Source organism: Pinus tabuliformis, chromosome Q (genome assembly GCF_031772625.1).
Source record: "Pinus tabuliformis cultivar Carrire ecotype Pingquan chromosome Q, CPIR1, whole genome shotgun sequence".
Classification (NCBI taxonomy): domain Eukaryota; kingdom Viridiplantae; phylum Streptophyta; class Pinopsida; order Pinales; family Pinaceae; genus Pinus; species Pinus tabuliformis.
The window spans coordinates 710,883,735-710,907,867 of NC_142296.1; positions in this window are offsets into that span (position 1 = coordinate 710,883,735).

The window sequence follows — 24,133 nt, forward strand, 5'->3', positions numbered from 1 at the left end:
TTGAAGGAATTTTGAATCTATGTGCTACAATCAGAAATCACAGCATTTGTCCCAACAAAAATGGTTAAGGAAATCCTTGTGCAAGGATACAGTGAAGGAAAAATGGGTAGGTGGATAGCAAATATATAGGAATATGAGTTAGACATAAAGCATACTAAGCTCATAAAAAGCCAAGGGTTGGCCAAGGTTTTATCGGAATCTAATTGCCAAGCTTTAGGGATAAACCTAATAATAGAGGAAGGCAGAATAGAGGTTCAGTAGAAGGGGATTAAAACATCAGAGCAAAACATCTATACTAAATATGAGGGATCACCCTGGTATAGGAATATCATCCATTATCTCTTATTCCTGAGGTACCCACTAGAGCTGGATAAATCCAAATAAAGAACTCTGGGACTGCAAGCTCAAAAGTATATCATATCCAATGGCCAACTCTACTGGAAAGACCCGGTGGGAGTTTTTTTGTTATGTTTTATAGAAGGTGAAACACATAAAGTGGTTGAGGAATTTCATGGAGGAGTTTGTGGAGGTCATTACAGCTGGAATACCACAGCTCACAAAATCCTCTAGGTAGGATTCTATTGGCCTACACTATTTGGAAATGTTCATTCCCAGGTCAGGTCATGTCAGAAGTGCCAAGTGTTTGTTGAAAGACAAAAAAATTCTCCTCTCCCCCTAATTCCAGTACAAATGGAAGAACCCTTCAAACAGTGGGGACTAGATAGGAGAAATAAACCTACCTTCTTCTGGACAACATAAGTGGATATCAACAGCCACAGATTATTTCACCAAGTGGGTAGAGGTTTTCCCAACTAGAAACACTAATCACTCGGTGGTAATTAAGTTTATGGAGGAAAACACATTATTGCGTTTTGGTTTCCCTATCAAAATCATCACTGATAATGCTCAAGTCTTCAAATCCACAAAATTCATTGGCTTCTGTCAGAAATTCAATATCATGATTGAGCACTCCACTACCTACTATCCTCAAGGTAATGGCTTAGCTGAGTGCTAAAAAAAAACTATGGTGAGAGTTTTGAAGAAGACCATCACTAAGAATCAAAGGAACTGGGACTCCCAATTGAAGTTTTCCCTCTGGGCTAACCTAGTAACTCCTAAACGATCCACTGGAAAATCGCCTTTCGATCTAGTATATGGTAAGATTGTAGTATTCCCAATCTAATTAGCAATTCCAATGGTGAAGTTACTATAAGAAGTTGAGGAAGAGCCAAATGCCTTGACACGAAGGATAAACCAACTCGTTGAACTTCATGAAAATAGAGAACATCTGGGGCTAAATTGGCGAATTACCAACAAAAGATGAAATCCCTGTTTGACAAGAAGGCCAAGGATCAACCTCTTCAACCAGGAGATTTAGTTCTTTGATGGGATATCCGACGGGAAGAACAAGGAAAACACGGAAAAATTCGATCCACTTTGGTTCGACCCTTTCAAAATTTCAGAGGGAAAAGGAAACAATACATACGTACTCGAAAATCTAGAAGGTGAATCGTTCGAGATGCCAGTAAATGGTCAATTCCTCAAACTCTATTTTCAAAGTTAAAGGTACCTGTCTTGCACCCATTGTAAATATCAGTGTGTATATTATAATTATTATATGAAATTTCTAGTTTTTGATGAAAATTCCACTTTCACAAAATTATCATTTTTTTAAAAAAGACTCCGTTCCCAAAAGAGAAGTTCACAGTCTGCAGGTTCTCGACACATTGCAATCCAATTCCCCATCCCCGGGTGGAGCCAATGTTGACCTTTTGAAAAGAGAGTTCTAGTTGTACAAAGAGGGCAAAAGAACAGAGAGGAGGTTGTTGTGCTTTGAAAATTAGAGATTAAAGGAGGAAGAAAAAGTCCAGTTTAAATTATTTTGGAGAAATTTCCATATTCTCTAGAAACCATTTCTTTCATAAACCCCCTTTTTCCTTTGTTTTTTAAACTCTAGCCGTAGTGACCCAATTTTAACTCTCACCAAAATCCCTTTGTATATCTAACTCTAGCTGTGTTTCCCATTCCCCTTTGAAATGTTTTAAAAATATTCATAAATCATGTCGAAACCCTTTTTAAGCGTCGGGACCCACAAACCATAATCGCTATTGGCCCCTTCCCTTTTTGTGATACATATCCACCCGTCTCCCTGTTTGACTTTTGCGATTGCGATATCGCATATCACAAAGTCCCTTGCCAATTATCAAAGTGTAAGTCCCTCCTCAGTCTCGCCGATTGCGATATTTCCTCTGTTCGCTGATTGCGATAAAATATTTTTCACCGATCATGGTAATTCCTTCCCTCGCTGATTGAAATATCTTAATTGGGGATCACACAAGTCAAAGTCCCCCCTTCGCCGCATTCCCTCCCAACTTGAAATTTCTATGGGTGATAACACCCCGGTTGCAATATTTTATGAGATACATTCTATAAACTGTCATGTACAGAACATCAGAAATCACCATAAATCAATGTTAAAGCCCCTTTTCCCTTTCCTATGGCGATATGCGAGTTCTGGTTCTGGATGCGATATTTTATGTATCATTCTTTATGGAAGTTTCACATCTAGACAATTGGAAAGCACTATGAAATGTGGTAAAAAGGCCCTCTCCTGCATTATGATTGTGATACCATCAAGCCCTGATCAACAACCCAGATTGAATCAGCCCAGACCAAAGACCCAGATCAACGAGCATTAAAACGTCTATTTTGCTTCTGCTCAGTGGGACAACGAGGGTGTTTTTCGGTGTATATCCTGCAGCACGGTCATAAAACATAGAAAACAGAGGTAATACTATGTAATGGCCGATTGCGATATCTCGGCTGGGCCCAACCTTCGCATATCAGTGATTGCAATTGTCAAGGGAAGGCACCGAAAGCGAGCATCAGGAATCACTGATATGCGAGATTCTGTTTAACAAAGGGTTGAGCCTCACAGACATGAGCCCAAAAGTCCTAGCACCCAAGGGCTAAAAGCTTGGTCGTAGCCCCCGGTCACACGAAGCAAAAGGAGCTAAAGTAGACCAGAATTTCCTGTCCCATAAGGACCATTAATGGAAAACCCCGATGTAATAGCTCTGTGATGAAGTAATGCAAAACTTTAAAGGTGTGGTGGCTCGGCGACTGAGGCATTTAAGAAAGGAGGTGCAGAATTCAAAATTGGCATGGGTTGACCCAGAAAGGACCCTTGTGACACGAAACAATGGTCAAAAAATACAGAGTAAATGAATACATGGAAGCTCGGAAGGGCTTGATGATCCAACATGGTGCTCCACGTAGAGGGAAGACGAAATACCATCCAAGCGACCTCTGCTTCTATATTGTGGCATTAAACTGATAGTTGACCGCTCCCAGTTTTGAAGAACGAATGATCCGAGTAGTAAAGGCAGAAGTGACGGAATCGGCTTGTGACACAGGTGACCAGACCATGGGAAAGCAACAACCTAAAGCAAAGGCGATCACAGGGATGGGCATGGAGATATTTTGTTGGCATGTTCATCTAATTGATTGACTTGTTTTGTTTTCCTATAATGTGTTGCCATTTATTGAAGAAATTAATTTTTGTAGTCATTTTTGGGCCATAGATACATCCCAGGCCGAGACAGCTAGTCGATCTGATAGCTAAGGCTCAATTGAGATATTTTGTTGTAATTATTGTTCAATGCTTCCCTTCTAAGATAACTAGGGGGAAGAAACACTTCACAAAGGTTCATAATTCTAAAGAAAGAACTACATGTTATTTTCAAGACTATATGATTTTATGCTATGCGTCTTTCAAAATATTAATAAAATGGTGGTGATTCCTCCTTTGAGTACTATAGTATTTTATCCTTCTATTAAATTCCATTATGTTCATGTTTCCTCTCTGAATTCATGTAATCGTAGCTGCTAGAAAGGCTTCATATGTTCTTACAGATTCATTTGTATTGATTCTTTAATGCATGTGCCTGTATGGATATTTGATATTATATCTTTAAAATTGCGCTCCATGAATCATCACTCCCATCCTCTTTCATCCATTATGTCTACCTTTAGCTCAAAAGTGTAGAATTATGGAGGCTTCAAGCTCTATGTGATAAGTGTAGAATTCCTGACGCTTCAAGCTCTATGTGATGAGTTACTCTATCTCCTTATCCTCTCTCATTTCTCTTCCAAAGCTTATTAAAGTACTGGTCCTTGAACTACTCAGCCTCCACTAGTTTATCATATATTTATCTGAGTCGTATATGTGAAGAAGTACCAGAAATGCATGGCTTGTGCCTGTAGATGAATGACCCAACCTAAGATTTTTATTTTATATATAGATAGATATATATATATATATATATATATATATACAAAAATATATGTGATGTCCCCAGTTTCCCAATAAATTATATGAGACACACAAAATCTAGATGTTCCAGGCATTGGTCTTGTAAGAAATCTGAGGCTGTATCTAGAAGCGAAAACAAGAAGAATGATATCAAGATTCTATTGTAGGTCTATGATAATCACGTGCATACATCCAATTGGGTTGTGAGGATTTTCTAATTAACTTAGAAGTACTGCTGATAGAAAAAACACAACCAATGGTTAGTTTTTTCTCTCCTATGATGAGAAGAAATCAATCATCTAGGGCACCTAGTTCTACTAAGGCAAGGTGTATGACAAGGGTAGGGGACCTGCATTTCATCGATCTAGAGCTCGAACCACTTTAAGATGTCTATTTGGATGATCTCGATTTCCAATTAAAGGGTTTTATTTGGTGAAAAACCAACAATGTGTTTTTTGACATCCTCCATCACCCATATATTTTATAAGTATTGTGAATGTCAGATTCAGTTAGAAACCTTCTGATTTCATTTTCTTGAGAGCACTTCAGACATTGTCAGCTTTACATATTTGGCAGATGATATTGATGTGGGATATTTTGTTTCATATCAATGGTGGATTACTTTTATTTTTTGGAAAGATTTCATCCAAGTTACTGAGAATGAGAAATATTTATTTTTCACCCAATTGAGTTCCCGGGACTTATATATGGATTCCCATTACATATCTTAAACTCCATCCTTCTAAGGGGAACTAATTGTTTCAGCTTTTCTAGCAGGAATGACCTTAGCCTTAACATCTTAAGTACCCAACTCTTGTAGAACAACTTGAGTTGTTGTCTAGTTATCTCTTGTAACCATGATTGGGTGTATGCCCATTTTCTTTAGACCTTCTATGAAAACAACTACCTCCCTTTTAAATGGATCAGAAATGGCCAACATTGCCACTAGTATTTTATCAAGGCCACCAAAATTCCTATTCTGGCATGTTATTCCATATCCTTTAAATAATCCTCTACAAATGAAGGTGTAGACACTCCACACTCAGATATCAGCTTCCAGTTACCAAAAAAAATATCTATCCCATCTATTAAACGTTTTACATATTTTCTAGAAGGAGAGTCAATTTTTTTTAAGCTAATAAAGTAGTATTCTTGATCCCAAGCCCCTTCGTATATGTAGTTGTAGGCGGCTCACAAAAGAAATGAAAGTGATATACGTAGTCTGCCACTACCCTAGCCAATTGTTGCTCACTTCTCAACTCTGTTTGAATCGATTTTGTTGAATGTGTTTGAAATGGAGGTCACCATACAAATCTAATGAAATCTTGTTTGAACCATAGTGAAAACAATAAATCATTTTAGATCTAAACCTCTATTGCATGTGGAAGAGTGGCGTTGTCTTTGCTAGCTTGGGAATCATTTTATATCCAACCTCTATTTGAAAACCACTGAAATTATAGAGTGGACCCTAAATCAATGCTCCATGAAGTCTGATGATTGTTGGATTAGTTATGTAAATGGTCATGATTAAATCTGGCATTGAATTCTTGAAAAATACTGCATGTTTTTGGTGCTTCAATGCTATTGACAATGACTGTGCATTCATGGCTATAATTGGTGGGAATTTAGTAATACCTCCATTTTTAGAATGGGAATACGAAGTTAGAAGATTGAAATAAGGTCATAATTGCATGGGTAAGGTTAAGATTCTATTGTTAAATATTACACCAAGGAGAAACTATTTTGAGAAATTCTCCCAGTTGCATATATGATAGAACTTTAGCACTAGTAACAAAGGGTTTTCCTTTTGTGAGGGTACTTGTTTTATCAAATACAATGCACTATATTTTTTTGGCACGTGACAATGTGGGTCATTGATTATTTCACCAACAACATAAGAAATAACACCAAACCTGCTTGAGGGTCATCATAAGAGAATTTCGATCAGGGAGACGCCTTGATATATCTTCCCCACTAGATGCGAGAGTTGCACCTATTGCTAGCATAGAGACTCCATCCTCAATACACAAAACATATGAAACTTTAGCACCAATATTCACAACACATGAATTCAACACTTCATTTCGAAATATTGCAGAAGACTTTCCTGGTGGATTATAGTAGTATTGAACTACAAGTCCCACAAAAAGTGTTTCAGTTCATGATTGTCAATTTTTTCTAAACCTATTTTCATCACCTCTGAGATTACTTTCTTATTCTTTTTTTTGTTTCCTCTCAAAATATGTGAACAATGCCATCTGTTGTAGTGTTTCTTCTCAATAATGTACGAAAAGAACCCACTTAAGATTGTTGATGACAAACAATCTCAAAAATAGAAATGGATGTTAAACATTGTAGATATGCAACTACTAATAGAAACAAAACCCGCCAAAATTCTGATCTATGCTATGATCTTAGTTAAAAAACCAAAGGAAGAGTAATAACCCCAAAACATCCAATGGAAACCAAATATGTAAAGAATTCTTTTATAATAACACCTGTGAAGAGAACAGATAAATGTTGCTAGTTCCCTTCTATGGGATGGTTCTTCGTTATCCTCAAACGTCTTCAGCTTATGTAGAGTCTCTCTCCTCTATAATGCATAAACCTAGCAAAAATATGGTGTGCAACAATGAAAATAATCAGAGTTACAATAGTCAGTGCAACAATGAAAATGATCAAAAGTGAATAGTGAATGGAAAACCCTCCTATTTATAACAAAATATTGAGTTATCCTCGAATAATGAGCAATAATAAAATATTATTGATCCCATTCTTGGAATAACCACCTCGACTATTTTATTATATTTGTTTAGGAGGGAAAAAATATTTAAACTTTTATTTAGAAATAATAAATAAATAAATGATTTATTTATTATCTCAAGGAATCAGTTAAGGAATAATAAACAAACAATGATTTATTTAATTATTCCTAAGGGATTTAGTCAAATTTAACAAATAATAATAATTAATTAGTGATTAATTAATTATTTTTAGAGAAAAATAAGAAAAATAATGATTTATCTGTTTATTTTTCATGATTGGGTCAAATTTCACAAGGAATAATAATAAAACAATGGTTTAATTAATTATTCCTAGAAGAAAATCAAATAAATAGTTATTTATTTAATTATTCTTCATGGGTTTAACTATAAATTACTTAATAAAGGTTGTTTATTAGGTAATTTCTCATAGTGAAAACAATTTTACTAGGCTAAAATTGGCTTTACATGGTATACTTCGATCCATCTAGTAAATTAGGCTAGATGATCAATTTTTTGGTGATAACATATTTCCCCCCATTGTAGGAGTGTTAGGAGAAAAACGTATGACCGAAGTACGTGGTAAAGACACAATCACTTAGACAACACAAGGGAGTCAAGGGGGGAGAGAGAGAGAGACCAATGAAGCTAAATCTGGGAGAGGATAGTGATAGAGGGGGTGAGACTAATGCAAGTCTCTTTTTTGTGTTGTGGTACCAGACCTTAATGAGGCGGGGGGAGGCATACCCATAGCTGTCGAGATAACTTAGTACAAAAATAATGGTTTGCCCACAAATATAAAACTGAGCAATGAAGTACATGCTGAATGGTACATGACATGTTGACATAACAGAGCTAGAAAATAATACAATGTGTCCTGTATGCATAATGCACCTGGTAAAAACATGAGCCATGAATGAATACAATAATATATGAGTACATGAGATATAAAGCCCCTTCCCTCAAAAAATGGGTGGGAGGGAGGGTATAACAACCGGAGAAGCCCTGCTAATCAAGGAAGGGCTCTGCAAAACTGAATGGTTCATCTTGGGGAGACGTGCATGCTATGAACACTACAATTGGTAGGAACCGAACCCATCAACTCTGTGGAACTATATTTGAGGCTGTAGCATAGTAGGTATGCATTTGGGCATGTTGGGGGCTACCTGAAGGGCCACCCCCTCATGAGGTATGAAACATCTCACACACACCTGGGAATCACTAGTACAATCTACTGCATCACTGGACCATCAAGTGTATGGATCATGAACAGGAAATGACCAAGTCAAAGGGCAATAATGAGACCCTCTACTCGATCCAAGGCACCAAACAATAATGGAAGCTAGAACCAAGATACACCTCCCTCTAGGTCGTTCTTCTAGAGTAAATGAGCGGATGTCAACATAATAGGGCCCACGATAGATGAGGCGATGATGGTCCTCAACTAAAGCACAAGGGAAAATAGTAATGTTACTAATGGACTGAAACCAAGGATAATGGGGAAAAAGGGACTGAGGGAAAAACAGACGACTACCCTTGTAAAATCATAAAGTGCATGGTTGACCTTGCAGCAATTGACTCAACTCCGAAGGGGATGGAGACAGTATGACTGGAGGCCAAAAATGGGCAACAAAGGATGAACGGTATGCAAATATGGATGGAATACTGTGACATGATAGGATGGGGCATGAAATAGACTCCAAGAATGCAAGGGTGACTCATCGTGGATGCTCTGAACAAGGGTGACTTGATGACGCTGCCACACAGACTAGGCCCTAGTGGGGACCATTAAAACATGAGTAAATGATGGTTGCTCATGACAAAAATTGACATATGGTATGACAATCATTAAGAGGAGGCGGACCTCAAAGTACAATTGTCACTTTATGACAAAATTCGATTTTGAGAGGCGACGAAGTGACCTTTCATGGAAGAAAGACTTCATTATGAAGTGTCAAATCATCAAAAACTGAGGAAGACCCATTATAGAGATCGGTGAGAGATTTCCAATGGTGTTGACGGTTCGACAAATGGAGCTACAGTTTGGTTGCAATGTGCAACAGAAAAACTGTGGGTTTTCCTATAAAAGGGCATGTTCCCTCAAATTTGAGAGGAGGATAAGGTCCTAAATCTTGTGGAGATTGTAGCAGACAAAGTGACCATCAGAATTGGGATCTACAACTTTTAGGAAAGTGGCCTAATGTTGGAAACCTAATCCTCAATGGGTTAGTGTGGAAGCCGAATAGACAAAAGGAGTCCAAGAGACCTTGGGATGTGGAACCCAGCGGTCAAACCATGTACTATAAATGTATATCTCTTGTTAATAAAAATGTATGCTCATGTTTTATCTTTCAGATTATGTTGCTGCCATGTGTGTGTTTAACATGGTATCAGAGCTGCAGACGTATTCTTGCACTGCATAATTACTGCGAGCCTAATTTTACATATATGTTGGTCTGCCATTTTCCAGCCTGTCAGAACTGTCCTTCTATATTCTACCTGGTTGCCTGAAGCCTGCTCTAGGCAGTGTCATATATGCGTTCCTCTGTCATATGCGGTTTTAAGTGAACGCCCTCTGTCAAGAGACCTGCTGCAAAAACTGCCTCACTACGTCAGTGTCATAGATGTTTTATATTCTCCTATACTCCATTGAAAACATTGTCTCCTGCTGCAATTGGGGTGCTTCCAAAACTGGAGAGACTATCTTTAAGTGGGAATAACTTATCGGGTCTGGTTCCATTTTCCATTCACTGTCTCTCTGTTTCTTGACTCAGGTCAATATCCTCGTAAATATTCCACTGCATGAGCCCTACTTGATCACTCCAGATTATGTTACTAAGCTCTTTGATAGGGGTTGTATCTTTAACACCATAGCCACCAGAACACAGGTATCAGTTCTTGTATTTATGCTCTTGTGTATGACATTGAACGCAGCATATATTAATCACTGCCCCATCCATCGAATGGCCTCTCCATCTATACCTCGGCTTCTCCATCGAACTCCAGTATTCTCACTCCTCTGGTTGACATAACACCTGCAGCAACCATGCCAATGTGTCTCCGTCTCACTTGAAGGACCTCAGTCCTGTAGCCGTCGAAGTCTTTTGAACGCTGGAGGAAAGAGTACAATGCTTATACGATTATTAACGCAAGCATGTGTTTCCTGCTCTGTAGCGCTGTCCCATATATGCTTCAAGTTTAACGCTGCTCCATTGTTTAACACTGCTCCCATATATGTTTAACACTGCTCCATTGATTGAGGTTTGATGCTAGCCATAGGTCCTTTGGTGTGCTGTCCACTTGAGCCGTTACAATGGGCATGGTCACGTTGCTGTTAAAGAACCCATTCGATCATCTGGTCTTCTCGTTTTGAGGCATTTTTGAATGTATGATGCGGCGTCTGATATAGAAAACCTACCTTCATGCAATGAGAGGTGGAAATTTGGTTGGGAATGAGAAATAAGAGTTTTAGATTTGTACAATGAGTGAGTAAATGGGGTACCATTAGAGTGGGTTCCTAGATAATCGGTGAAGTCATGGGTGCACAGTGGTTCATATACTAGAGTGTAAATATCTCTAATAAAAATCAGAATATATACAGAGAAAGTGTTTAACGTTGCGTTTGGCAGGTCGAGGTTCTAATCCTGCTACTGTGGATGGTAAGGCACCGTGGCTTTGGATTGGTGCGCATCGAGGCACGCTGGAAAGAGGAACGAGGAACAAGGAACGTTGCCATCTGTTGGTATACACTCGCATTGCTCCATACATACATTTACACTTGAGCTCTTGCCATCAAAGTCTGTTGAAACGAGGAACGAGGAACGATGAAACTGATGCACTGTCCATTGAATGTTTGTTACAGTATGCATTATTTTTGCGTTGTCCATTGAATGTTTGTTACAGTATGCATTATTTTTGCGTTGTCCATATGTGTTGTTTAACACTGTGGTGAATGTTTGCGTTGTCTTACATTGCGGTCTTACACTCAGAGTGCTGTCCATTAACACTCATAGCATTGTCCATATGTGTTGTTTAACACTGCCCATATATTTATATGTGTTCTTTAACGCTGATCAGTTTGAGTATTACGTTGAATGAAACGTTGAATGTATTGAATGCCTGTCTAACATGGCACCTGAACGACAGGTTCCGGCATGGAATTTGTCTTAAAAGATAATAGCTTTGAGGGGTAAATACATTCTGTCATTTTATCATGGACCATTGCCATGAAGTCATCTAGCTGGCTTTGTTGCAGTACAATGGCATTTATTTTAAAACATAACAAATACCGCCTTGATCTTTCTATGCAAGTGACTTTGGTCAATGTACAGGCCTTGCATATTGATACAATGTTTTTGAATAATACGCTTGAACTGGATGATCCATTGGTGAATTTAATTTCGAGCTGAATATTTTTGAAGGTCATGGTAAAATGTTATGGTATATGTATCACTGCTGGTCATATGCATGTGTCCGAATAGTTCTGGAAGACCATCTTTGGCACACCACAACAAGCAATTTGCAGTTTATGAGATTATGTACAGCTCTTTCTCTGGAAATCTATAATCCCACAATTGCAGTTGTTCCACATGCTATCATCAATGGGTACAAGAATGTATTAGCAGTCGCTATTGAACTTGACTATTCTTTTCCACTGGTTGAGAAAGTGAAGGAGTATTTGAAGGATCCAAGCAAGTTTGCAGTTGCTTCTACCCTAGTGTGGCATTATATTTAAAACTCATTATAGTTTTTGTCTACATATATATTCTGATTGATTCCTTGATTCGACTGCTGCATAAGAGTTTGGTGGGCTGTATAAAGGTAATGATTGTTTTGAAAAATAAAAGTAATCTTTTGTGGAGAAAAGTTTAGTCAATTGTATTGTAAGAACATAATGCTAGTCATGAGTAAACTGTTATTTTTATATGGATTGTAATTGGTGCTTGTTGGTTGCACATTGATCATTTTCTGCACATTTATAAAGGATATTTCTGTGTACTGTGAGTGGGTATTACTTTTCTACATTGAGTAGTAGTTGTGATCAGTTTTTAAGGTGTAATTCTGACATTACAGAAAAAAATGACCAGAACCAATGAAGTATTAGAGTTCCTCAAAACTATGATATTGTCTACTACTCATGATACATTAAAAATCAGCAAAGTTTCTCTCACAAACATTTAGGTCTGTCTACAAAATTCACAAGAGAAAATTGTTTTTTTGCAGGTCAAATCTCAGCTACAACAAGAAGAATTAAAACAGAGGAGTCATTCTGAACCTGTTTCTATTCAGAAGATTGAAACAGAATCCCATAAAGCAACAAGGTTATATGTAGATGTAGAAGTTCAGCTTGCACTTCCCAATCCCATCATCAGACCTTGGGAAGAGATTGTCCACAACAAACACATAACTGGTCTCGGATATGAGAAGGACTTGTCCTTTCATATTCCAGACTACTCAAATCCCATTCAGTTTCATAGTGTTGGATTCCTTCATGACAGTTCACCTCCATCTGTTCCAGATTCTACCCCTCTTCCATAGCAACAGATCATGAAATTCCAACACTATGACCAAGTTGGCCATTTAAAAGATCACTGTTTTGATCTTCATCCATGTAAGCACTGTCATAAAACCACCCATTCTTCATATAGATGCTTCAGAAACAAACATCCTGCAAGAACAAAGATTCATCTTGGATGGATCACTTCTTGGAAATGGGCATCAACAACAAAGAAGATATTCCAATCACATGTCAGAACTTGTTCCAGAGTATTGAACAGTCTTGCAGTTGAGTTTTCTCCATCATCTCACCTTGTATCTGACAGGGGGGGAAATGATGGTCATCTACAAGCTTCAAAGTCACATCAAGCGAGCCTGAGCCACAACCTGCCACACCAGTTTCAGATTTGTAGCCAGAGACAAACATGCCCCTGAGCATGCCTTTATTTGGTAATGCCTCTTCAAAGAATCTGGGACACTTCCTCTAGCAGAAGACTTCAGCTTCTTTCTAGTTTCGGAAGAATTCCAAGAACAAAATTGGGGACACTTCCTCTAGCAGAAGACTTCAGCTTCTTGCCAGTTTTGGAAGAGTTCTAGGAATTGCATTAAGCATTCTAGAGTTGTTGTTCATCCTTAAACCATCACAGGTTGAAACTTCCATTTTCAGGTTGAAGTTCTCCCTTTTATGCGGGGTGAGACCTCCCTTTCATGGTTGAAGGTTTCCCTCTTCAAAACAATAGGAGCACTTCCTCTAGCAGAAGACTTCAACTTCTTGCCAGTTTTGGAAGAGTTTCGGGAACTGCACTAAGCGTTCCAGCGTTGGTGGTCATCCTTAAACCACCACCCTTTATACCAACATTTCAGAGAGCACATTCAGCCTAGTGCTGCCATGCATTGTTGCACATTTTGTATTACAGCTTTCTTATTGGACTCATACATAACCCTTCGGATTAAGGGGGGGAATATTGGACACCTAATCCTCAATGTGTTAGTGTGGAAGCTGAATAGACAAAAGGAATCCAAGAGACCTTGGGATGTGGAACCCAATGGTCAAACCATGTACTATAAATGTATATCTCTTGTTAATAAAAATGTATTCTCATGTTTTATCTTTCAGATTATGTTGTTGCCATGTGTGTGTTTAATACATGGCCTAAATTCTTCTTGGAATGATGGTTCCTAGTGAAGAATTAAGGGAAGAGGAAAACGAGAATGAACTACTAGAAGAGGTCTATAATCATCCTCACCCACTAAGTCAAACATGGGGACTATGTGGACATAGAGTAGAATATTTGAAGATATGGTATCAAACATCTACGATATGCGATGTGCATATGGCTCGCCAGAGAGGCTGGTAGGATAAACTATCCAAGGAATGGGAGGATAATCAACCATACCTACATCCAATGGGATCCAGGCCAAGACTCAACTGAGAAAATGGCTAGGGGTAAACCATCATGCCCCTGAGCATGGGATACTGATCTAGTATGAAAAGGTGGGAATGATGCCCCTACCAAGAGGATTTTGTGGAGTTCCATTGTGTTCCGAGTGCTCAAAAAATGGATTCAAGCATCTCAGCCCAACTTGGCATGGGATCCTCCAAAGGAGATGTAGGGGCCTATGTGCCCCCCCAGTATGATATGGGCATACCAGATGTATTTAGAGCTAAGGGCTCCAAACACTTGTATGATACATAATATGATTATGCATTTTATATGGAAATGATGGTTCGCCATTTGTGTGGTTATCTTCTGTGGTATACATGTGATAAATGCCAATACAAAATGTTGTTTGCAATGGCTTCTACATAGTGATTTTGGGCTCTAGGCACATGACTGAAAGTAATGGTTTCAAATTCACATACCAATAGCTTCACTCGTAGATATTTTCTAAATATGACTTGGTTATGCACATGATACACACCATTCAATTGCATGACAAGTAGAAAGGAATCTAAATGAACATGAAGATGAAGGATGCGATGAGCGAGGGCATCGATTAACAAACCTATCACTACATCATATTTGTCCTGATTATTGGTGGCAGATCCAATGCACATGCTGTTTGAAAGGACTAACGTATGCAAGGGGGTAAAAATGGCCCAGGTTGCCGAGGCTAGATTCCGGGAGAAGTGACTTGCACCGTCGGCATGACTGATATACGGTGTGGATGATGGATCCATCTGAAAGGTGCAAAAGACAATGGATGAGATGATGCAATCTACCTAACTACATGGTAGAAATAAAGACACGCAAATCAAAGGGATGTGCTATGAGCAACATTTCTGGAGATAGAGTGCATTGGGAGAATTAGGATGGACATGGCCTTCGAAATCCTCTTGAAGAAATTCCCCCTTACTCAAGTGTAGTGGTAATCAGGGGTAGACATAGCTTCCATGGTGTCCTCATCAGGCTCGGTGATGAGCGGACGTGAGGAATACTAACTACATGATGTGACGATAACTTGGTGCATCAACCTAAAGAATAAGGTTCACATACACATCGTCTTGAATGGTAGACGAAGGGCTGGTAGATGGAGGATCTACAAATGTTGAGACCTGGGATTCTTTCGAAAGAGGTTCGATAGAAATGTGTGTAGCAACCTCAGGAAGGTTTGCCAACAAGGAACTCAAGGATAATGAAAGGTAAAGAATGGGGCCTATGGTGTTTGTCATCTCAACATCAGGGGGGAGGGATCACAACAGAAGGGTCAGAGTTTCCCTATTATGGTTGACTAGTGGTACCAGAGTCCACAGGTAGAGGAGCAGAGGTTCGACTACGAGTGGCCTCGTAGTCATGAATCACCCCAAGGCAATCACGAAACTCATCGAGACGAGGGCAACAATGGGAATAGTGACCATGAAGATCACAAATGGAACAAGGGTAGTTTGTGCGAAGCGTTTTTAGTTTCTTAGGTGGGACTAGTATGTTAACATGGAATTCTGGAACTCAGGGACCGATTCATGAACCAATAGTTTAAGTTGAGGAAGTTTAGGACAATTGTTGGTGACATGCCCAAAAAATTCACACAAAGTGCACAGGGGTGTAGGCTTTGGGGCCTTAGGGGCTAGAGAAGCTTGGGGAGCCTTGTCCTTCGAATATTTCCTTTTAGCTTTGCCCCCCTCGCTAGATGCTTTCACAACAAAAGCTAGTTCCTGTTGAGGTTGTGATGGAACTGAAGTAGTGATAGGGGTCATGGGAACCGGTTGAACCGGGGTCAAAGTGTGATATGGTCTTGGCTGAACAGGTGGAATGTTTGTAGGGGGGTCGATGTAGCATATTGGGATCCCGAGATTCATGCTAGGAAGGACCAGCGAAGTCGTGATAGGTATAGAAACAATTCCCAGAGGGGGGAATAAGAAAGGTATCTGGCCAGCAGGATAATGTCCCGATGGAATAGCTCCTGGATGGTTGAGACCTGGAGGAATAGTTCCTGGTGGGAACATAGGAGAGGCACCCACAAATGGAGGAGGTCCTGGGGGAGTGGGTCCAAAGGGTTTGGCTAGAAGAGAAACAACATGATGTTGAGGAGTTGGCTGTTGATCAGTTGTACTAGACTGCTTAAGGGAAGCCCGTGACACTTGTAACATGAAAACACTCATGGAAGTAGGTTCAAAAGTGGGAGGGAGAGGACCAGGGAAGGCACCCAACAATGAGGAATCCTTATAGACTCTGGGTGAGATACTAGTATAAGGAGGTGAATACTAGTTGTCAAACAACGACGAGATGATGGAATAGGAGGAGATCATGGATGTCGGTTCGTAGTAAGTCAAATGATCAATGGTAATGATCTTCCCTTTATGGGGGAAGCACATCTTGTGGAACACTGTAGACGCAACAACTGACATGGCATATGTGTAAATACAACCTGAGAGGATATTGTAATCCAAAGGGGCATCAATGACTTTGATATCGACATGGACAGTCTTGCCCACAAGGGTCACTAGACAATTGTGGTACATGCCAAGGAGCTAGGAGGAGTGACCATCCCAAGCACGTAAGGTGATGGTGGAGGGGGACAACTCAGGTGACTTTAATTGTTTCCAAACAGCAACAAACATCACACAGGTGGATGCACCTTCGTCAATAATGCATCTGGAGATGATGGAATTACAGACTCTAATTGGTATCTGAAAAGAAACAGATGAAGGTAATGGGGGGTGCTCTGATGTATCAATTGGGAAGACAATCAAGCAATCGTTGGAAAGATCCACTGTACCCAAGGCAATTAGTAGAGCCTTCTTTTTGGAAGGGCACGACTGGAGGAATTCCAGTGTTGACATGGTGGTAAGTGATTGGGCCAAGTCGTCTACTATACGGTACGTATAGGAAACTTTGTTATAAGCTGCATTACGATGTAATGGTCCATTTGGGATCTTGGGAATGGCCACAAATTTGGGTTGAGGGATCTGTAAAGGACCATTTGGTGTCGTAAGAGGCTCAACAGACCCTTTGGATTTGGACTCAATAGCTGACGAAGTGGAGGGCTTGTCATATTGGCGTGACCAAGTTTGTAAGTTGATATTGGAGGGGTTAACCTCATCAGAGTTCATCATCAAGATCTAGTATTCACCAGGAACAGATGGTTGGGGGAGGTGGGTTGCTTGGCCTAGGTGGGGTTGAGTAGCAAAAAATCCTTGCTGAGGGAAAGGATTTGTGAGCACGACCAGTTGAGGTGGATTAAGATTCTCAAGCAATTGTTGACCTCGAGAAGCTGCTTGAGCTTCCGACATTTAACGCATCTGGGGTAAAAGAGGACACTCATGTGTATAGTGGCCATGTACACCACAACATGCACAAGGCTTAGTTGTACAAATAGCCTTGTTCTACTTGGGCTAGCCGCCCCATTGCTGGTTGTTGGTGTTAGGCTAGTTCCCTTGGGATTCACTAGGTTGGTTACCTTGGTTAGCCTAGTTACCCTTGTTACCCTTACCCTTATTCTTTTTCTTCAAATTCTAGGGATTGGTATCACTTTGCTATGCAAACACCTCACCCTGAGGGGGTGGTGGCTTCTAGGGATAGGGAAAATTTTAGGGGCTAATATTCGCCCATGGGCTAATTTTCTATACTTTTTCAAAAAAAAGGATTCACTAATTTCCATTTTTTTATAGAAATGATTTGCCCAAATTTTATAGAATGAAATTATTTTACCCTAAAAATCGCCAAAAAATTATATATAGACTATATAAAATATTATAAATTTGAATATTTTTACAAAAATATCTCGAAACATTTTATAGATTTCATATTATGGAATAGTGGGATTCGCCAAGGTTTCTAAACATTAAGATAAATTTCCGTCCTTCAAATTTTCCCTGTTTGGGACTAAGGATGCATGGGATGTTGCAACGCTAATGCTTGAGGGGATGGAGCGCCAGGCTGTGCATAAGAAGGAGCAACAATTTGGTAGATAGGTTGAGGCCCTGGAAACATGTTTCTAGGAGGAGGGGCATAAATGTTGGAGGAACTGGTGCCCCCCTGTGGATAGCCATAACTCTGCTGAGTGTATGGTGAAGAGTGTGAAATGGATCCAATGATACCATCAACGGCGTGAGATTCCCCTAGTGCATTAGCACTTCCAGGACAAGGGAGGTATGGAATAACGATATAGACATAACCTGATTGAGCATAAATCAGATCATATCTCAAAGCGGTCTGGAGAGCTTCTTCCTCGATCTGAGGAAAATGGAACGCAACATCTTTCCCGATGGGGGATAAAAAGATCTCGAGAAACCAATCTAGATAAACACAGTATTTGAAAGGCGAGGCATGACATGTGTTCCTCCTTTGATGCCACTCTTGTAAATGTTTAGAAAGGTGAGTAGCGGAGGATTAACGAACTGTGGTCAAAAGCTTAGTACCAGTTTTGTACCAGAGAGGTAACTAGAAATATGATAAGAACACTTTAGCAAGCATTGTGAAAATGGAATGAGAGGTGGAGGGCTGGTCTACATACCATTATGCAGCATCTCTAGTGAGCATACTTTGGAAGAGTCGAAGACGAATGGAGTCATCAGGACAAACACCACATGTGGAAAGATCAAACATGGTTGGTAGGATTCTCTTTAGCAATACTCTCGAACTTTGGGATATCCGAGGGGAGCTTAGTCGGCATAGAGAGTCAACTAGCAACATGGTGTATGGGGTAATTTATCAACTGGTTAAGATCCGGTAGACTTAACCCAGCCATAAAGGGGAGCATGGGGGCTACCGAACAATTCCAGAGACTATTCCGCCTGATGTGACCACCGATATAGTACCGAGGCCACCACCAGTTTAGGTTCCTGCACCAGCTGTGGGTCCAGACATGGTGATGATATGCGATGAAGGAGGCTCGGAATCAGATGAGGAATCAAAAGGACTAGGAGAAGAGTCAGGATGGGGACTCGGAGGGCTATGAACTCGAACCCGATAGGGAGGAGTAATACGCCCAAGTGGAAACTGGGGGTGAAGGCCTAATAGTCTCCGCGACTCACACCTTGGTGGCGCAATGATGGAAGGACACACGGAACATGGAAATGGTGAAGGGAGATCAACAATATATCTTCTATCTCTGATGCAATGAGATAAATTTATTATGTTAAGTCTTGGCTTGGCGGTGTAAACCAAGTGCCCTTCGCTTAAGGTGTGCTTGTGTGTGCAAGTGTATTAATTTATTAAGCCCAGATCTTTTTGATAAAAAAGAGAAACTCTTTCTGCAAATAAACTGAAATAAATAGCAGAAAATAAACAACAAAATAATTAACTAAACCCCACCCAAACTGGGTTTGAAAACACTGTACTGCTTGGTGGCTAAACCGATGGAAAATACACTAAAACGGTCAAGATATCTGAATGTCGGTGTGACTGGGATCAAGTGACTCTAAGCTGCTAGAAAGTGGTGCAGCAACAACAAAAAACCAGAGGGGAAGATCGCTGCAAAAATATAGGGAGATGGGTGAAACACCTAAGGAAACCAATGGGACCCTAAGGGAATGACTAAACAAGTTTAAATGTGAAACTATGGATGGTAGCAACCTATCTTATCAGATCTTAAACAAAAGGTTACAAATTTGGAAAATGTGGTTGAAAGTGCTAGAGAAACTCAGACTTCTCACTCAGCTAAACTCCTCCTAGAAAGGTGAAAGTGTACTAGAATATCTAAGGGAGGCTAAATTTGACTTCAATGAGTAAAAAATAATGGATCAAGGCCTAAGCGGGATGAGACAGAGGTTAAACACCCAACAGACATCTCTCAGCAAAACCTAGACACAGATTTGAGAAAAACCCTAAAACTCAGAAATCGCACTTTATGGGCTGAAAGCTGCGTTCTGGAACCCATATCGCACCTTTTGGCATGAAAACCATGATTTCCGTTTTGAGACTCCCCGTCTACAAATTTCAAAAAAAAGTGTCGCCTTTGCCGCGACTTGTTCTTGTGAACTCTGGAAATGACCAGAAAGCTTGCGAAAGTTAGAAATTTACTAGATCTAGGGTTAAAACACTAGGAAACATTAATAGGATTGAAAAAAGAAGAAACCCTAAGCTGAAAACCAAAGGTCACCCAGATCTATGGATCTAAAGTATAAAACCCAGTGAATTCGCTAATTTGTTGTAGTGTTTTCTTCTCAATGACATACAAAAAGAACCCACCTAAGATTATGGATGACAAACAATCTCAACAATAGAAATGGCTGCTAAACATTATAGATCTATAGCTATTGATAGAAACAAAACCTGCCAAAATTCTGATCTATGCTATGATCATAGTTAAACAGCGAAAGGAAGAGTAATAACCCCAAAACATCCAATGGAAACCAGATATGTAAAGAATAATTTTATAATAACACCTGTGAAGAGAATAGATAAATGTTACTAGTCCCCCTCTATGGGATGGGTTCTTGGCTATCCTCAAACGTCTTCAGCTTATGTAGAGTCTCTCTCCTCTATAATGCATAAACCCAACAAAAATATGGTCTGTGACAATGAAAATAATTAGAGTTACAACAGTGAGTGAAACAATGAAAATGATCAAAAGTGAATAATGAACGGAAAACCCTCCTATTTATAACAAAATATTGAGTTATCCTCGAATAATGAGTCATAATAAAATGTTATTGATCCCATTCTTGGAATAACCACCTGGAATATTTTATTACATTTGTTTAGGAGGGAAAAAGTATTTAAACTTTTATTTAGAAATAATAAATAAATAAATTATTTATTTATTATCTTAAGGAATTAGTTAAGGAATAATAAACAAATAATTATTTATTTAATTATTCCTAAGGGATCTAGTCAAATTTAACAAAGAATAATAATTAATTAGTGATTAATCAATTATTCTTAGGGAAAAATAAGATAAATAATGATTTATCTGTTTATCTGTTTATCTTTCATGATTGGGTCAAATTTGATAAGGAATAATAAAAAAACAATGGTTTAATTAATTATTCCTAGAAGAAAATCAAATAAATAGTGATTTATTTAATTATTCTTCATGGGTTTAACTATAAATTACTTAATAAAGGTGGTTTATTAGGTAATTTCTCACAGTGAAAGCAATTTTACTAAGGTAAAATTGGCTTTACATGGTATACTTTGATCCATCTAGTAAATTAGGCTAGATGATCAATTTTTTGGCGATAACACCATCTTCCACCAATCATTGTCCAAGCTTTCATCAAATTTCAAATCCACTTCCTTAGCAATGGAATCCTGCAAACCTTCAAGCTTAAACTTCTAATAAACAATAACCCAAATGAAAACATTAAAGATACCGGTCATCTTCTTGAAATGGTTATGTGGAATGCGAACTCTCATAACTGAAGACAATATCTTCTAGACATAAAATTCCACTCATAAAAAATGTGTAATATTTTATTTTAAAAATTCTTCAAAGTTTTATGTTAAGTTCTCAAATGTGATATTTTAATTACACTCTCTTTACAAAAAACAACAAATCACACTATTGAGGATCTACTTCACGAAAACAAGCATCACAAAAATTTTCCAATAGTTTTAAATCCAAAATTCTCTTTTTTCCTTCATGGATCCTCTTAAATCGTCTCAAATAAATCTTAAACCACATACCTTTCTAAAGTCCCAAACTACTAGTAGATAATTGAGGTCGCTCATTCTAAAACAAGTCCTCCTCAGGCCCTAGCATTTGTTGTTGGTAAGAGAATATTTCAGTCAAATAAGCATGTTTGAAGTTAATAAACTTTGTGTTTAGTTAATTAAAAAATTCCTCTATTTCTACGTGGAGATTATGGCAGGCCATTAACAAATCACAAATGTGTGGCCATTTAGTAGTTGATAAAAACCCCATTGCATTATGTGTATGGCATGCCCATTTGAACCTGATGTTGCTACCATTTTTCAGTTCAAGTGGTGCTTCTAGGCTATAACTTAAATGTTGTTTTTCCAGCTGAATTAAAAATTTACGAGATACATCAAAATTTCTAAAGATTTCACTAAACAACTGCAACTTCAAAATTGCACATGGAACCTTGACAGTGCAAGGACAAAATTCTCCATAGAATTCCCAAAACATTAACGATATGGTAAATTGTCAAACAAACCAACCTATGTGCAAAGATCTACATTTCATATCTCTTACATGGACCTACATAATGCATATTCATTCCTCGACACCAGACACAAGGAATTCAACCCTTGGTTTAAAATGTTGTCACTAGAGAGATTTTACAATTCTTGAGATGGATTACCTCAACTGTGATAAGTAGTAGCAACCAATGAAGAGATGCAATAATGAATTGAGGCCATTGCTGAAGGAAAAAAGTTGCATACAAGTTTGGTTTTGCATCAAGCAATAAATAGGGAAAGACACTTCATATCTAACACAAATGGAAACAATGCCAAAAAAACAGCTAGACGGTGAACTATATTTGTATATCCTATATAGTATTCACCATCAAGAATATAAGAAATACAACTTTTAGTTTTTCAATATTTTATTATAGCAAGTTCCTCTCCACTAATGAGGTCAATCATCAGTGTAAATCTCTTTCATTACTGTGCCAAGATTCTTTATCAGTTTAGCCAAATCCATCATGTATCTATCTAAACATGCAAAAACATTTGTAAGTTGGATATTTATTACATAAATGCATCTATTTGCTGAGGAAAATCATTAATGATAGCAAACGTAGTAGTACACTAATCCATCATGGAATTTTAGAGACACAAGTAGTACTTGAACTGAGAGGTATTTTCTGGAGGTCATAGAAAATCTCACGATCATCAGAAAAAATAGTGATCCAAACAAAAACAAAAATCTAAAGGGAATAATCTTCAACCAAAATCAGGGCCATATGGTCAAGGCACACACATAGACGTAAGACAATGATGGATAGAGAATATAAAATATTTGATGATAAAGTTTCATCCTTACATCTCCAACACACACACACCGTTCATCATATCTAACTTATTTATAGCACCCCTAATTGTTAGGTAGTTTAACCACTTAACCTCTAACATCAATATTGATATTGTATTTCATTGGTCACATATTCACCAGACAATGTGACTTAAACATTAATGGCTCCTAACTTTAATGTTCAAGAGTGCTACGAATTTAACAAGAACTAATGCGATCAACCCAAAGAATCCACAATAAACTCAATGATCCCCAAGCAAAAGTAGCCTCCTTGCATATTTCAATGAGAAGAAGATTGGATCACGTCATTCTCACCCAATGACTCATTTTCAAGAGAATACCTCCCCTTTCCCCCACCTCTCCCACTTTCTCTAGTGGACCTTGGGTCATACATGTCAATGTCCTCTTTGAGATTTTTTAGCTTTGAACTTATTTCAGATGCATTTCTCTTTTCATTATGTTTTCCTCTTCATTCCAATAAATTAGGTACTTCCTATATTTTATGGAAAATATTGCCCTTATATAATTTTTTCACCTATTCTAGTGTGGCTAGGTTGAATAGTATTCTTATTCTTTTGTCCCTTTCTTTTAAACTCTTCTCCTCCAAGATTTCTTCACTAGATCTAATCTACACCATTCTCTTGTGGTTAGCCCCAGCCAATAAGTTGTTCACCTTGGATAATGAACATAAGAGGAACTAAGTAGGGACATGTAGATGTATATTGTTAGGTCCCTATTATACTAGTGATTCCCCCATTACTATTGTCACTGTAGCCCCTTATTGTTATTGTTGTGCCCCTGTTGTCCCCACATTGTTATTATTGTTCCCCATAGAAACCCAATATTGTTATTTTTGTGCCCTTGTATTATTATTGTTATGTCGGCTTTGATTATATTGTGACCCCTTAGACTCCTACATATAGAAAGGAGGTTTTTTCATTTGAATCATCCAAGAATTGTTCATTTGTGTAATGTAAAGGAGGTTTCCCCCTCGAAGAAGCTTGTTTTGAAGTCGTTGATCTATCTTTTCTTCTATTTTGTGAGCTAGTTGCATAACATATATTTTACAAGAGAAGTGAGAAAATTGTGGATGAGTTACCTGTTACTTATCCTTTTATAGAGAAGTTTGGAATGAGGTTACTCAAGCCACAGTGGGAAAATCTAAATGGGAAAATAT